Here is a 16,438-nt window from a genome sequence, read left to right as displayed (position 1 = left end):
TACCACCCTAGAGGCTGCAAGGAGTTGACTGTCCCTAGTCCCTCTTGTCTGAGCAGACTGTGTATTAGCAGTGAGTGCTCACATGCTGTCTTTGAAAGGGAGATACAGTTTTACTGCATCTGGGAAGGATTTGAAAGAGAGTTGAAACATCTTTCCGATTTAACCAAGTGATAACGTGAGAAATCTGTTCAACTGCCCTGGCAGAATCTGGAAATACAAAAATGAAAGTCTATCAGAACCATCCTGGATCTTTTTGGTGCACCTGTTAATAAGAAAGCTTCACTGAAAAATGAAAAAAAACTGGAGCAAATGTTAAACTGGTGGGATGCTAGCACAACAGGTGTAAAACCCAAGTGTCTTGGGCAAACTAGGACTTAGGATCAACCTATGTCTGGGGAAGACTTGTGAGAGGGAAATTAATAATCCTAGAAGTATGCTGACAGTCTACAGACCTACTTGTTCTAACACAAACGATTTTTTAATGGGGTCAACATCTAAAACTGAAAGCTTCCTCATTAAACAATTTCCTATTTCTCTTGAAAAATGGAAGACCCAGCAACATTGTGCCCATACTCCAACAGGACAAGACGCTGTAGCCATTAGGCTGCCACCTGCCTCTCACTATTGTCCCTAAGAATGGGAGCATAATTCTTCATGGAAGTGAAGAATAGTGTGTGTCTTATAATGCCAAAACTAATTAACTCACTCACTAACTCACCAACTGGAAGAATAAAACCTGGCTGGCTTTACACTGCCTGCCTGGTGCTGAAGTAATCTGATTTTGCACCCCACTCCCTACCCCCAACTCCCTTTATAGCTTGGTTAATTCTTCTGTTCTTTGTGTGCATTCTGCATAAAAGGAATTGAGAATTACACTGAATAGGACTCTAACCAGTGGAAATTTTCTCAGCTTCCTGGTCAGAATCCATTAAAAAATAATGTGTACATGGGATCTTCCAATGTTTTCCCCTCCCCCAGTCCCTTAATTTACACTCCAGAGCTGTGGTTACACTTAACTTCAAATGTGTATGTTTTGAGTTCCAATCCACCAAAGAGACCTGACCCCGGCATGCGTTATCTACCAATGGTTCTACATGATCTGGGTTGTTAGGGGTCATGAGGTATAGTGCACAGTAGCTAAGGGCCTGTGACTTCACAGCCAAACACTGAGTTTTTACCATGCTTCCATATACTTGCTTGGTGCCTCTCCAAACCTCAGTTTCCTTTGTTCTAAATAGAGGTAATGTTACCTTTGTCACAGCATTTTGCAAAGCTTAAATATGATATTATGTATAAAAGAGCAGAGGAACAAGCACATACTAGTGGCTCAGTAAACAGAAGCAACCTGAGTTTGTATTTCAGGTATGATCCAAGGAGAATGATAGTGAAATGTCCTCAGTGAATGAACTCTGGGAGATTTCAACTTTTGGAAATCTGTTCCAAAAATACAAAATAGTTTCTATGATGCCTCCCAACCTGCTATATAGCACTACCAGTTTTATATCTTAAGGAAATGTTGTTCTAAACCAGTGGTTGTCAACCTGTGGGTCGCGACCCCTTTGGGGGTTGAACGATCCTTTCACAGGGGTCACCTAAGACCATCAGAAAACACATATATAATTACATATTGCTTTTGTGATTAATCACTATGCTTTAATTATGTTCAATTTGTAACAATGAAATTGGGGATCACCACAACATGAGGAACTATATTAAAGGGTAGCGGCATTAGGAAGGTTGAGAACCACTGTTCTAAACTCTTAAATTATGGGTTACTGGTGATTATTTTACAGTTACAATGGTTTTTCAACCAGAAGCATGTTGACTTTAAGTAACATGTAAATTGTTTTCTTCTCCACAAGAAAGCCCAAATCTCACTATACTGCATTCATCTTGATGTCATGTTTTCAAAACATGCAAAGATCACAACCTGATTAAAACCTTGTTAAAGACACCTTTTTAAAGATGTATATGAAGAATTTACTTGGGATTATATATCCAGACATACTCTTCCCCTTAAATTCTGATGAGCTACAATGAAAAGCTACAGTGATTGGTGATGTAGCATGGATCATGAAATAAAACCAAACCAAATCCATCTCTATATAACTCAAAAGAACTTAGCAAATTGCATTGCTTTTTCAGGAAGATAAAAATGCATATTGCCTCTTTTATGTGTTCTTAGCTACATATCTATTTTTGAAAAGGTTTCATGTATGTTCTAAATTTAGCTCCTACTTCCTTTTTACTGTGCAATCGGAGCTACAGTCCATCTCTGATAACATTCTGATCTTTACTCCAAGGAACATATATGGAAACTGCCTCTCAGAAGGAAGATAACCTTTCACTAACCTCTTCTGTGCTTGTGGACAGTACGAGATGACCCTTTCTTCCTGTCCCCAGCTTCTATGGACACCATTTACATATATTTTAAGTAGTATTTTAAAATTCCCTTTACTTGGTGGGAGAAAATTTCATCCTTTCTAGAGCTTCACCATCTTTTATTAAACAGATCTCTTGCTAGGAAAATTTAAGTAAGAGAAAGAAACAGCTCTTTTTGGCTAAGGAAGAAGATGGAGTGCAGAGAAAACAAAAAGAGGTGGACCCTCCGGTTCCCTTTCCCATCGGATCCGAACACCGATCTTGGTGATCATAAAAGGAGGAAAAGTAATATTGAAGCTGGCCTCACAGTGATTGTAGTCTGTGGGCTAGTTTCAAACAAGGTAAAAAAAAAAAAAAGAAACAAAGAAACAAAGAAAGAGAGAGAAAGAAGGGGTGGTATAGGGAATTGGTGTGTGGAATGAGGTTAAACACAATGACACTCATACAGAGATTTCAGAATAGTTTATCTGGGTTAATTACCATTCTATGAAATGTTTTTCACTTTTTATTCTCCATTTATTAATATCAGACTTAAGAAAGGTAAATTATATAGTGATAAAAATTTGGGGGTATGAAGGGAAAATTTTAAGCAATATATTCAAAATTATAAGCAGAAACAACCTAAGTGGATAGCAGTAAATCTAACTGCCCAGAAGTTGTTGAAGGAAATCATTAGTCACATAGAGCAGTAGCCCCTAATTAAATTGCTAAGCAACAGAACTGGTGAAGAAAGTATGTATAGTGAAGCCTCAGTCTCCCAAGAATCCTATTCATTCTCCCATTTAAGCCTTTCCTTATATTATCTTATTGAGGCATTCACAGTGTTCATAAACCATTTGTTGAACACAGGGCATATATTACTGGCATTGCTATTTAACTGCTCCATGTCTGTGTACAGGGCAGCAATTTACAAAATATTTCTTATATTCTAGCACAATGCTAAGGCTACTTAATAAGTACTTCTGCAATAGAACATAACTGTCTACTTTCTAATATATTTCTCCAGCAATGTGATCTAACAAGATGGTGGATAAGAAGGCGTAACGACCAGCATTGGACAGAGGAAGCAGTCCAGGAAGTTGGGAGGCCTGGCTGGGCCTCTGGTATGATCTTGGACTAGTCTCCTAGCCTTTACTAGTTAAGTGTTGACCCCTGTAACTGAGTTATTGTTTTAGGGAATGCCTGTGATGCCTTGCTCTAATAATTACACACTCAAATATAAGTTGGGGTGAAATTAAAGTATTTAACCAGAGGTATGCATGGGGACTGGCCAAAAGCACAGAGCAGGTTCTGGACTTTCCCTGCCATGCCTCACATCAACCTTTTGGCAGCTGGGCCACATAGAAGCCAGGAGTGTCCCAGGGTAGAAGCAGGGATGCTGGGGTCACTCAAGGAACTTGAGGCAGTGGCTTTAAAATATTATAATTTAAAATTTTTAGCACTGGTACTGTATTAAAAATGGGTAAGAACTGAATAGCAACTCAGCCTATATGTAATATCTTTGAATCATAAATATGTTAATTTTATTCAAACCTTATTATTCTCATCTGATGGCACAGAACTGCTTACAGAGCTTGCAATAAAATGAAAACCGAAATTCCTACCACACCATTGATAATGTATCTTTTTTATTTCGCTTCTCCCCATACCTCTAATTGAACATTTTTTAACTCCTTGCCTTCTCCACAACAGCATTAGATTATCTTGCAATGAGAAGCCCAAACCTTGCTATGTTTCCTGCTTTGCTCAATAACTAAAACATCAAGTCCAAGAACAGACCTAACTCTTATCTTGGTTCTGTCGATGAGGAAAAGTGCTTTTGTTCACAATAAAATTCCCTGTGACCTGCTACAGCAATCATGGTCCTGTCCAGGAGCCTGTGGCCCCTCTGAACACAGCTGCATCTCAGGGAGGCCAGCAACTTGAGAGCCCAAGAGGATGATGCAGCAAACAGTGGGGAGGGCGGATGTAACCCTCTACTACAGTGGTTCTCAACTTTGGCTGCACATTAGAATCACCTGGGAATCTTTTTAAAATCCTGATTTCTGGGCCTCATCCTCCGGAAATTCTGTTTCTTTGTTACTAATGTTGTGGCCCCACCTCATAACAAAGAAACGGAGGATGAGGCCCAGAAATCAGGATTTTAAAAAGATTCCCAGGTGATTCTAATGTGCAGCCAAGGTTGAGAACCACTGCTCTACTAAGTAGAAAGGTGTATTAGTGGTACCCGGTGTCATGTCCATACTTGGATGAACATTAGAATCACCTGGGGGACTTTAAAAAAGCTCTCCTGTCTGGGTCCCAACCTTGGAGATACTGATTTAATTGGTCTGGGAAGTGGCCCAGGTTGCTCACGCTCCCTTGGTGGTCTCATGTACAGCCACAGTTGAGAGCAATGGTGGACACCTGTGGTCTCCAGGGTAGGGGACACATAACCCACCCACAGGGTGCAAAACAACCTATCAAAACCTCTGTGTTTAACCTGAAAAGGAGAAAGATAATACGTTTTAACTGTATTTAATGGATGGGAAAACAACGACACCCTCATGCATCTGACGGCCATGGGTGGTGTCCAGGAGTCCTGAGGGAAAGGCAGGGCTCCTGAGAAATCCTTTCTCCATTCCTCTCAGTGTGTGGCTACACAGCTCCATTATGTGTCCCCAGTTGGTCATTCTCAGATGGTCTTATCGGAAAGAGAAGGATCCTGACAACAGTGTAGAATGAGAAGGGGAAGAGTCAGGGAAACACTGTGAGCCATGAGAGGGTTCCTAATGATGTGATGGCAAACCGCTTAAAAGAACTTTATGTTTTTCTTTTTCAAAACGACAAGTGTTTCAAATATGCTGACCTTTTTTATTTTTTGCCATGACAAGGGGGTGGAGATATTTTTAAAAACATAAACACATTTAAACGATCTTGTCGAGACCAGAGAGAGAAATCACTAGGGAACTTGTGCTGTGAAAAGAGCATTTTGAAAATGGGTACTTGGAAACGTTGCCATTGTGGTGTGGTTTGGCTGTCAAAACCAATGTAAGGTGTGACACTAGGAAGAAGAAAGCTATTACATGTATAAACTTTAAAAATGGGGGGAGGGGAATCTTCTCAAGAAAGAGTTGCAGTGGGTTTTTAACCCATTTATTAAAGATGAATAATGTAACACCTTTCAACTAGTTTGAAAGAAGAGCTGGTGGGGATATCAGTGAGGATGGAAATTTACTAGCAAAATTTCAGTTAAAAACCTTTGCATAACTGATGAATGGGACTGGAAATAAGCACTATGATTTAGTAGGCACAGCCAATGGGACAGGTCCTTCCATTTACAACTATATATCTTGTGTGATACCCTCTAATTTATGAGGCAATAAAAATACGTACTAAATCAAACTGAACTTATAACCAGACCGCTGAATCACTGCCACAAAGAATCAAATTAGAAACATTAAAATGTTTTACATTACAAAGGACTCAAAATTTTGTTTAGTATAATTTCAATAAAAACCAAAATAATTTTTATCGATGGGGTACATGATCAATACAAGGAGTATTTAGTCAGTCATCCCAAAATCAGAGATCTGAAATGAGAGAGGACGTTTGCACTGGAGATGATAGACCCTGGTTACCTGTTGGGTTGGGAGTATACCAGAGGGAGGTAAGGAAAAATTAGGAATTCTGTCCTATAGAGTGAGCCATGAAGAAACTTCTGGAATCTGCTAAAGACTGGTTTAGTGATCAAGCATAACTGCGTCAGCAGGCAAGTATACATACATTTCACCAGCTCCATGAGCCTGGGGAGAAACTGTGCCTCTTATTTTCATTGTCCCAGTGTCTCATACTGTGGTTTTGTATGGTGGGTGCTCAATAAATGCTGTTGACAACAGCCAATTATTTTTTGGTGAAAAAACTATACGATCTCAGTAGTGTGGCAATAGGATCCACTTCCACTAATTTAACATCAAATCACCATTCTTACAGCTGACAATGAGTTGTGCTGATACAATATCTACAATGGTCAGTCACTAGGAAGTGGAAAAATTATTAATTAGTATCATTGCATAATAAAAAGCCTCTGTTAAATATAGTACAGTGGAAAACTATGCGACAGTGTTCTGAGCCCCAGAAGACACCCACTCTCAATCTGTTAGAATTATCTGTTTCACACTCCATGTATTAATATTTGGTTTAGTTGCTGGAATCACTAAATATCCTGATCTTAATATTACTGTGCATATAAAAATGCCCCTGTGATATAATGGAAACTGTTACATAGAGATTACATCTCAGATCACGGAAACAGTTTCCGCTTTTGTGAAATATTATCCTGAAAAGCAAATCTTTAAGGAAATGGAGAAACTACAGGCAATAAGTATTCATGAACATTTTAATGTATGCATACAACTCCCCTTCGGTTCCCTTACAGTGCCAGGGTCTCCTGTGGCCTAAACTAGTTGTATGCAATGGCCCTCCTCGGCCTGCTCTCAGAATGCATTAACCAGCAGGAGAACTCCCCACAGGCTCCAGATCACGTGCTTCTCTCACCTGAGGTGCCTCTGCTCTGCATAACTGAGGAGATAGCACATGTAGGTCAAAGACATCCTTTGAAGAGATTTAAACCCATCCGACACCCCAGGCAGCATTTAGAGCACCATTGTGCCCCCTCTTTTGCTGCTTTCCTATTTTTCAATCTGGGGCACAAATTTCTCCTGCTTCTTCATGTTCTCTGTGCAGTCCCCATCACATGCAACTGTGCTGCTCATTTTATTGGAGGTGTCTTTTCTGCCCGCTTGCTGATTCATAACGGAGAGGAGCTGGAAAAGGGACACAGTGTATCTACACTAGGTCCCACCTATCAGGACACTGGTTTTTCCTGAAACCCAGAGTCCAGTAACAAAGCTCTTACTGCAGTTTATTCACAACATTATTTGGGTTGAAAACTATGATACAGACTGGAGATCCAGATCTGCAGAGCTGTATGTGTATCCTACACCGCGGTACAGCACCAGGGGGTGGGAAGAAATGGATATGGTGCACCAGGAAGAGATCTGGCAGGAGATGCCTGAGGCCCAGTACATGGTAACATAATGTTATCTGGGTAGGTGAATAACCACAGCACCCATAACGTTAATATTAAAATTTAGAAAAGCACCTAGCAAACCCCCAAAACATGACCTTGGGAGTACCCAAGTCTGTGATAACAGGTATCACCAATCCCCCTTTTTATTCAGGTTAATGGAATGCTTATTTCCCACTCCTTCAAGACTACTTTACCTTTAACATTATTCTTCCCATCATTTACAGGGTATGTGTGAAATATTTATTCTATTTAATATCTCAGCACCTATTTGGTGCACAGCACTCTGATGGACACTTTAAAAGATGCAAATGGTTAGTGAGACAATTATGAAGACAAATAATAAAGGAAGGCACCTGGAGAGAATGCAGACAAAGCAGGGTGCAATTGAGAGGTATCCCCCCAAATGTGCATGAGGAAATATGCAGATCTTTCTAGGAGCTCTTCAGATGTCCTTCCTTACACTTAAATCTGTGATACGCCAAAAGAGGAAGCTAAGTGTGAGCACAGTCGCCTTGTGTCATGCACTATACAAGGCCCTAAGCCCAGGGGGCAGTGGGAACGAAGCCCCACCACGTGCTGCAGGCCAGGCACAGGGTGTCCACACACAGGAACGCCTTTTGCATTTCACACGAAGGCGCTCAGATAAGGGCAGGCCTGCAGGAAAGGCGCCAACTGTACCAGCTCATAGATATCTCTCTCCTTTGCCTCCAAGTAGCATTTATGGCACGAGTTACACAATTAAACAGCTAATTATATACTGCATGTGCTGTTCCTGCTTTATTCTGTATTTTTAAATATCATCTCCCTAACTAGACTTTCCCTGAGGGGCAGTAGCATATCTCAATTCCCTATGGCTCCCTTAGTTGGTCCCGAATTTCTATGTTTCAGGTACCTGTTTGGATCAGAGGTAAACAACTAGTGGGTTTGTATCCAGCCGCTTAAGGTTAATGACACACAATTCCAGGGGTGTGGTAAAAACTTCTCATTGCTCCCCAGGGTCATCTGGTTCATAACTCTGCACTTGGCCATGTGGTGACATGAAACCATCCTTGAAAAGATAGGTATATATCCTTATATTAACTTATTTACTTAATTCCTCAGATGCTCAGGTATTGTGTTTTTTTAATATATATTTTTATTGATCTCAGAGAGGATGGGAGAGGGAGAGAAAGATGGAAACATCAATGATGAGAGAGATTCATCGATCGGCTGCCTCCTGCACACCCAACACCGGGGATTACGCCTGCAACCCAGGCATGCGCACCCTTGACTGGAATGGAACCTGGGACCCTTCAGTCCACAGGCTGACGCTCTATCCACTGAGCCAAACCAGCTAGGGCAGATGCTCAGTTTTATTAACTTACTTTACTTAATTCCTCAGATGCTCAGTTTTTTTAAGAAAAACTGGGAATTGAGAAGCTTTTCTGAGGATATTTCTCATATGATATCACAGTGGCTTTGGCGATCAATGAAGCCATAAGCTCCATGTCCTCTTTAGGCAGTGAGTCTGGTCAGACACACACTTATTTTTAATTCTGCATTCTATTACTAAGCAGGCAATTTGCTCAATAAGGCAGATTGGAAATGTTTTATGTAGCTCATACAATTGCCACTCTTTCTTTTGTAGAAAAGGCTCTACATAAGGAGAAGCTGATCCAATAGTTAAAGTATGAAAGACTTGGCTGCTGTAGAAAAAACATTTTCTTCCAACATCTAGGCAAGAGAGTTCCCAAAATTCCTACAGTCTGATAAAATTAAAACCACATGGAAAATGGTGTTGAGGTTTTTTGTGTGTGTTTTTTTAAACATAGAAAAACATTTTAAAATATGTAATAATGCATTCAGAACTTAGGTACCAATAAATACTTTGAAATTGAGTGTCAAAAATTTTTGAAATTGAGTGTCAAAAATCTCTTGGTGTTAAAAGAGAAAATACGTAATAATAGTTGCACATAATCACTTAGTGTCTCACTACAACTATGCATTTGTACCTGCTGAACGAGTGAGGGCAGTTTGAGATTTTTGTCTTAGCCTTAGATGCAGAGCAGGTGAGCTGTGATGGACGGAACTCAGTATTTCCTACTTCCTCATTTTGCTCCCCTGTAATTTACAACCATTTTCGGGAAACACTGGCTATTGAGGGATTATTTATAGCATACATTATGAACTGTTAAATAAACGTGGTATATTGCTTTTGGGCTCATTTGTTTAAGGTTAGTGATTTTCAGCAGATCTGATTATATGCCTTTAGGCTAACTAGAGTTGAGAGTCCATGACTTTTGGCAAATAATTTTTAAATACACTATGATACCACTTTTTTTTTTATAGAACACTGTTGAGATCTACATCATTAGCCAAATTTAATGCACCATATTCTGCAACTCTAGTTGGTTTTAGAAAGAATTACAAAAATTCTTACTCTGAGAATAAAGCCTGGCCCACTTTTGTTTAAAATGACCCGAGGCATCTGATTCCTGCCAGCAGGACAGTGAGCTGCCTTGAAGACCTCGCAGGTACTGGAAATGTAGTGACTGTGACATCTGGTAGTAAGAACAGTCTCTGGAATGAACAAAAACCCACCTCCAATCTGCTTTTTCTTTACCCTGACTGGGGAAATGGGAATAGGAAAGATCTTCTTTTAGGGCCTTAATCTGACTGAGTTTTAAGAGCATTACATAGGCAAGTTCTGTCATGATACTGGTTATTTGAGTTCTCGCTTCAGGTTAGCAAAATAAGACATTACTGGGTGATGTAATTCTTTTTTCAGTTGTCAAACTCCACCAAAAAAGAAAAAAAATTCAGCAATATGTTAACACACTCTTCAGACTAGAAGTGACTAGTGAGGAGAGGAAAAGTAATACTTAGAAACCTAGACCAGGGACAGGAATACAACTTTGACAGTACCCTTTGATGGTTCTTCGAATAATAAAAACAAAACAAAAATCTGTTTAAATTCTGTCAACTTAGAAATGAACAGGCAGTAAATCCTGCATCTATTAAGCCTACAACTAAAATTAAATTGTGCAATTTATATTTACAGAACCATTGTGAGTATTATTATTCATTGTGACTATTACTATTCATCTTTACGCTGTAATAGTTTCTGATTTCCTATCTTCCACAGCAACGAGAAAATAGATGAGGCCTGCATTAAATGTACCATTTTAAACTGCTTTAATTTCTGAGAGCTGACTCTAATGATTTTAAAATTCTGATGTTGTTTTATAACATTCCATTTTTAGTTGTAGGAGGAACTAGTTTCCTTTGTGAAGAAATGTTTACCTAAAATTCAGCGACTTTTTCTCAGTGTCTCCTTAATTTTTTTCTACTGCTTCTTAGTTCAAGTAAAATTAAGTTAAATAAGTATATATAATATTTATATAGAAAGACATGTTAACCAGTCGTTCTCTCTATGCTTTTGATATTCAGCAAATGCTGACAACAGCTGTTTCTAAGGGGTAGGATACTGAGTGACTAATGAGGTCTCTCCATAATGACTGGCTTAAAAAAAGTATTTTTTTTTTTCTAAAAAAGGAATAAAACCATTATCTTAAAAATGCCTCAGAATTACTTTTAAATATATTACTTGACATGAAAAGATGCTAAAAATATAATATTGGAACTAAAAGGTAGATTGTAACATAGTAAAACACCATTTTTATTTTTAAAATTCACATGCATAAAATTGCCAAAAGAAATAGAACAGAATATTAAGGGCGATTATACCCAGTGGGATACTGAGTGATTTTAATTTTGTAATTGATCTTTGCCAGCATTTTCTAATTTGCCTACAAAGAACAGCATCACTCATGAATATTATATAAATAAATGTTTACATTCAAAATAGAACCCTCATAATTTTTACTGGGGTGTAGCTAAGATTTTTAATGGAAATTCTGAAGAGAAGATGATGTCTAGACAGAACTTGTGACCCTAAAGGGCAATAAAATCCTTTTGCAAAAGAATGCTTTAATTTCTGAGAGCTGACTCTAAGAGAGGTGTGGGCTGACTTTAATTGGCGCCCTCTTTACAATGATGGGTCCATACTGGCTGGGTTGGAGACTGCCTTTCTCCTTCCTTTGTTGCTCTAGAACTTCCATTTTTGGTTGTCAGGCTCTGTCTCTCTCCCACCCCAGGCCTCCTCTGAACAGAACTGTTGTAGAAGGTAAAGAATCAAAGGTCTTTCTGGACCATGTATTAACCCAAACTGGGAGTCAGACTTGACTGACCAAGACCGTAAGGCCTCATTATAGCCTTAATTTTTACAGTAAAATGAGATGGCCAGTCAAACATTGCTTTATTTCAGACGATCTTCCATTCATTTATTTGTGACTAAGGTAACTAAAGAAAGATTTAGGAAATGGTTTCTGAATGGACTGAAATGTCCTCCCCATAAATCATTACACCCTTCAGCTTTATCCAGAAGTAATGAATTTACAAGCTACCCGGAGTCCTGGCTGAGCATGTCAGAAAAAGAAAAGCCATAGCAGACATTTGTCATAGCAATATCTTTACTGATACAGCTCCTACTGCAATGGAAACTAAAGAGAAAATAAACAAATGGGACTATATCAAAATAAAAAGCTTCTGCACAGTGAAAGAAACCATCAACAAAACAACAAAAAGACCACTGCATGGGAAAACATATTTGCCAATGTAATCTTTGATAAGGATTTAATCTCCAAAATTTACAGGGAACTCATACAACTTAACAAAAAGAAGATAAAAAACCAGTTAAAAAATGGGCAAAGGATCTAATAGACACTTTTCAAAAGAAGACATAAAGAAGGCCAAGAGACATATGAAAACATGCTCAAAGTCACTAATCATCCGAGAGATGCAAATCAAAACGACAATGAGGTACCATCTCACACCTGTCAGAATGGCTATCATCAGCAAATCCACAAACGACAAGTGCTGGAGAGGATGTGGAGAAAAGGGAGCCCTCTTACACTGCGGGTGGGAATGCAGACTGGTGCAGCCACTATGGAAAACAGTATGGCGTTTCCTAAAAAAATTAAAAATGGAACTTCCATTTGACCCAGTAATCCCACTTCTAGGAATATATTCCAAGAAAACAGAAACACCAATCAGAAAGGACATATGCACCCTGTGTTCACAGCAGCACAATTTACAATAGCTAAGATATGGAAACAGCCTAAGTGCCCATCAGCAGATGAGTGGATTAGAAAACTGGGGTACATCTACACAATGAACTACTACACTGCTGTGAAAAAGAAGGAATTCTTATCATTTGCAACAGCATGAATGGACCTGGAGAGCATTATGCTAAGCGAAATAAACCAGTCAGAGAAAGGTAAATATCACATGATCTCACTCATTTATGGAATATAATGAACAACATAAACTGCTGAACAAAAATAGAATTAGAGTCATAGAAGCATTGAAAAGACTGTCCAACCTATGAGGGATGGCAGGGGGTGAGGGGGTAAGAAATCAACCAAAGGACTTATATGCATGCATATGAGCATAACCAATGGACACAGATGGGGGTGAGGGCATGTGCTGGGGGGTGGGGTTGGCCAAGGAGAGGTCAATGGGGGAAAAGGAGACTTATGTAATACTTTGAACAATAAAGAATTTAAATTTAAATATATATGAAAAACAAGAACCATAATTTGACACTTCCAAATTGCAGCCTTCATACATAGACCCTACTCTGCTTAGGGTCTCCTCACTAGATTTTATTTTAAATACAGGCTTCCACAAAAAGAGCACATCTCACTTTCTAGCATGTGCAGCCATGAAGTTAGTGAAACCATCATGGGGCTGCCAGGGACAGCAGGGCACTCATAAGCTGTGGCCTGGCCCAAAATGTCACTTGTGCCACAACCTAAATGAAGTTCCACGAATGACAAGAACCAGGAGGGCAGGGAGGTGCAGTTTCAATATTGAGGGTTGGCTCTACTTTACTTGGAGGAAGCATCTAATTAGATGTGGAGGTGGCAACATTTGACTTTCATGTCATTCATACTGATATTTACAAACTTAAATGTTAGTCTCACCTTTCTAATAAGACTAAGAAAGCTGAAAAATTCACATGTATTTATTTAAACTAGGTATTTAATTAGAACATTAACCAAAAGATACCTTCCCCAATACTTTAGCATTCCTATACCCAGTTTATGATGACAGAAAGCTTTGTTTTTTAACACTGCTGAGATTTCTGAGAGGGCCAAGTTCAACTTTTGACTGTTTTATTTTCTTTGCCAGCAACTGGAGAGCATAGCCTTCCCAGATGACTTGTGATTCATCTTTAATTCATTTTCCTGTCTGGGAACCTGTGCATTTTTCTCTGCAAATGCTCAAGAAGCACATGTTTTATTTTTTAAAAGAAAATGTTACATTTCTTCCTCTACCCTTTTGGATGCGTACTTCACTCAGTAAATGGTTGATTGAATAATGACTTTTTAAAAAAATACGTGGTCTGGTGATATGAAAGAATTCATGTATTTCTAAATCAAACATTTCCTCCTCTTTAAAAAACATGAATGGATTAGCATATAGTTAGGTCCAAGCTATTACCTCTGTTCTCATTCTTGGGTAGGGTGTTTAGTGCAGATGTGTGCATTTCATTACGTTTTATAACTTATACGTTACGTAAACCTTATATGTCTGAATCAAAAATTGTAGAAGAAAATGGTGAATGGGTGAATGATGAGCATTCATTATTAATGTTAGAGTCTAGGTCATGTCAACGTGCCAGTCTTGGGGAGGAGTGGGAGGGAGATAATTGGCTCATAAGCCTTGAGTTGGCAAGAGCAGTTCCTTTCTCTTTGAGCCCAAGGTCACATTTCATACTCTTCCTTTCTCTTGAGGGACAACAGTGGAGAGAGGGGGGCAGAGGTAGCAGGCGGGGAGAGCAGGTCAGACATGGCCACTTCCCAGCACTGCGAAGGCACACGGACTGTCCTCTGGTGAGAGACGTCAGTGGCAGTCTATCACTGCCCCTGCAGTGGCTGCTGATCCCATCCTGTTACTCGTGCACCCCCAGACATCATGTCTCAAGCATTCATGCTTTCAAAAAGCTCAGCCCGACTGAAACAGATTGAAGCACAGACACACACACACAAAGAATTTTCAAAAATATTTTCTGCCCCCCCCATGGGAGTTTATGATGACCTATAAAAGAAAAAAATTTCTCTACACATAACACATATATTAGTGAACATTTCTTAACTGGTTTGTGGTGATAGAGTGGCATTAAAGATAGATGTTGGAAGCATTTAAATAAAAAAAAAATCCAGCATCTCACAGTAAAGTCAAATTTTGCATTGACATTTCCTGCAAGGGCAAATGGGAGGGAAAAAAGCCCAAAGCTTTCAGCATATATTTAAAACAGCATGGCCACAGAGACCTGATTGGCAATGGGACAATCACCATTCTGCAATTTTCACAATAAATTGGGCAAAATCACTACAATTTGGTACAAATGTTCCTTTGAGGTATATGTCACAGAGCAGGCATTATGTTTTATTCCAATGTTCCTTTTCCCTCCTTGCCTCTAAGTTGCATTCTAGAATTTTTATTTAAAAGGAATCTACAATAATTATTATTTATTATTTGTTTTAGACTTATCAATGGTTATATCAATTATTAATAAGTAATATATTCATAAATAAAATTCAGTGAAATGAACCATATGAAATTATGGCAATGTTTTTATTTATTTATTTATTTTTAATATATTTTATTGATTTTTCACAGAGAAGAAGAGAGAGGGATAGAGAGTTAGAAACATCGGTGAGAGAGAAACATCGATCAGCTGCCTCTTGCACACCTCCTACTGGGGATGTGCCTGCAACCAAGGTACATGCCCTTAGCCGAAATCGAACCTGGGACCTTTCAGTCCGCAGACCGATGCTCTATTATGGCAATGTTTTTAAAAGACAGTTTGGCATTGGTAAAAATCCTCTGAGATCACCTTCATTACATGAATAACTCTGACATGGCACCATCCTTAACCTTGGATTTTACTTTCAAAAAACAAGGAGAAACTGAGTCAGAGGTAACTGCTTAGCATGGATGCACAGTGGCTTCTTGGTGAGGTAAAAAATTCTATCCTGTGTGTTAAAGTTGGGAATGCCCTCTGTTGCCCAAAACCATGGCTTCAGTTCAGTTATTCAGAAAGCTCTGCATAATATATGCAAAATCATTAAAAATGAGATTAGCCTTTTATCTGCAGGTGGATAGCTTAGAAATCACTTAAGGACTATTTGACTTGGGAGTTTCATTTTCAATAAATTAAATCCCTCCCCAGGGGCACTTCTATGACACAAGAAATGATACAAAGTTTAACCCCTTGATCATCTCCTTCCCCTGCCCCTTGACAGATGTCATCACATTTAACCGGGGAGCTGCAGCCCACCCCAGCCCTTCCCTGGCTGCCCGCAGACTTCAACTGTTCTTAGGGAGGGATGGCAGCATCTCCTAACATGAACTGGATGGGAGCTGCAACCCAGACTCCAATGCTGACCGTGGTGGGGAGAGCTGGATTAACACCACCCAATGGATTCCCTCCACACGGCCTGATCAATCCTGACAGGACTATGTGTGCAGGAGGGCACAGACACAGCAAACAGCATTCCTCAGCTAATAAAATGGACCCAGTTTTCGTCAAAACCAGTTTAGACATGCTATTGGGTGGAATGTAGGAAGAAACCTGCTTAATACTTGGCGATGGAAAACAACCTTGTTTTGGAGAAAAGAGATTTTCCTTAATTCTGATTTCTATTTTGGAGACTTTTGGGGGATGTTTTTTGGAGACTGCCAGGAGAGACAGAAAAGTTGAAAGATGCGCGTCATCGTGCTTTTAGTATGCTTTTCAAGGCCGGGGATGCTGAGACACTGAGACATTCCCCTGGTTCCCACATGCTGCTGACTCCGGACCCTTAGGATTCTCTCAGTGTTGGCAGGACAGCCTCTCTGCTGCCCTGGAGACCTCCTGGTGTATAGCCCAAGCAG

General features: G+C 39.5%; 1 protein-coding gene and 1 non-coding gene across 2 annotated transcripts in view; one reads left to right on the top strand and one right to left on the bottom strand.

The window, feature by feature from the left end:
• The window catches only part of LOC139021168 (guanine nucleotide-binding protein G(q) subunit alpha), a 262,086-nt gene that overhangs the window by 86,687 nt on the left and 158,961 nt on the right, over window positions 1–16,438 (bottom strand). The window lies entirely within an intron of this gene.
• LOC139021334 (small nucleolar RNA SNORA61) lies at window positions 2,604–2,724 on the top strand. Its single transcript, XR_011473455.1, has one exon. It is a non-coding gene; the product is annotated as a small nucleolar RNA SNORA61 (small nucleolar RNA).

Source organism: Myotis yumanensis, unplaced genomic scaffold (genome assembly GCF_028538775.1).
Source record: "Myotis yumanensis isolate MYYU_CA2020_CCGP unplaced genomic scaffold, mMyoYum1.0.hap1 SCAF_12, whole genome shotgun sequence".
Classification (NCBI taxonomy): Eukaryota; Metazoa; Chordata; class Mammalia; order Chiroptera; family Vespertilionidae; genus Myotis; species Myotis yumanensis.
Note: the sequence above shows the minus strand (reverse complement) of the source record. Positions and strands in the feature narration are given on the sequence as shown.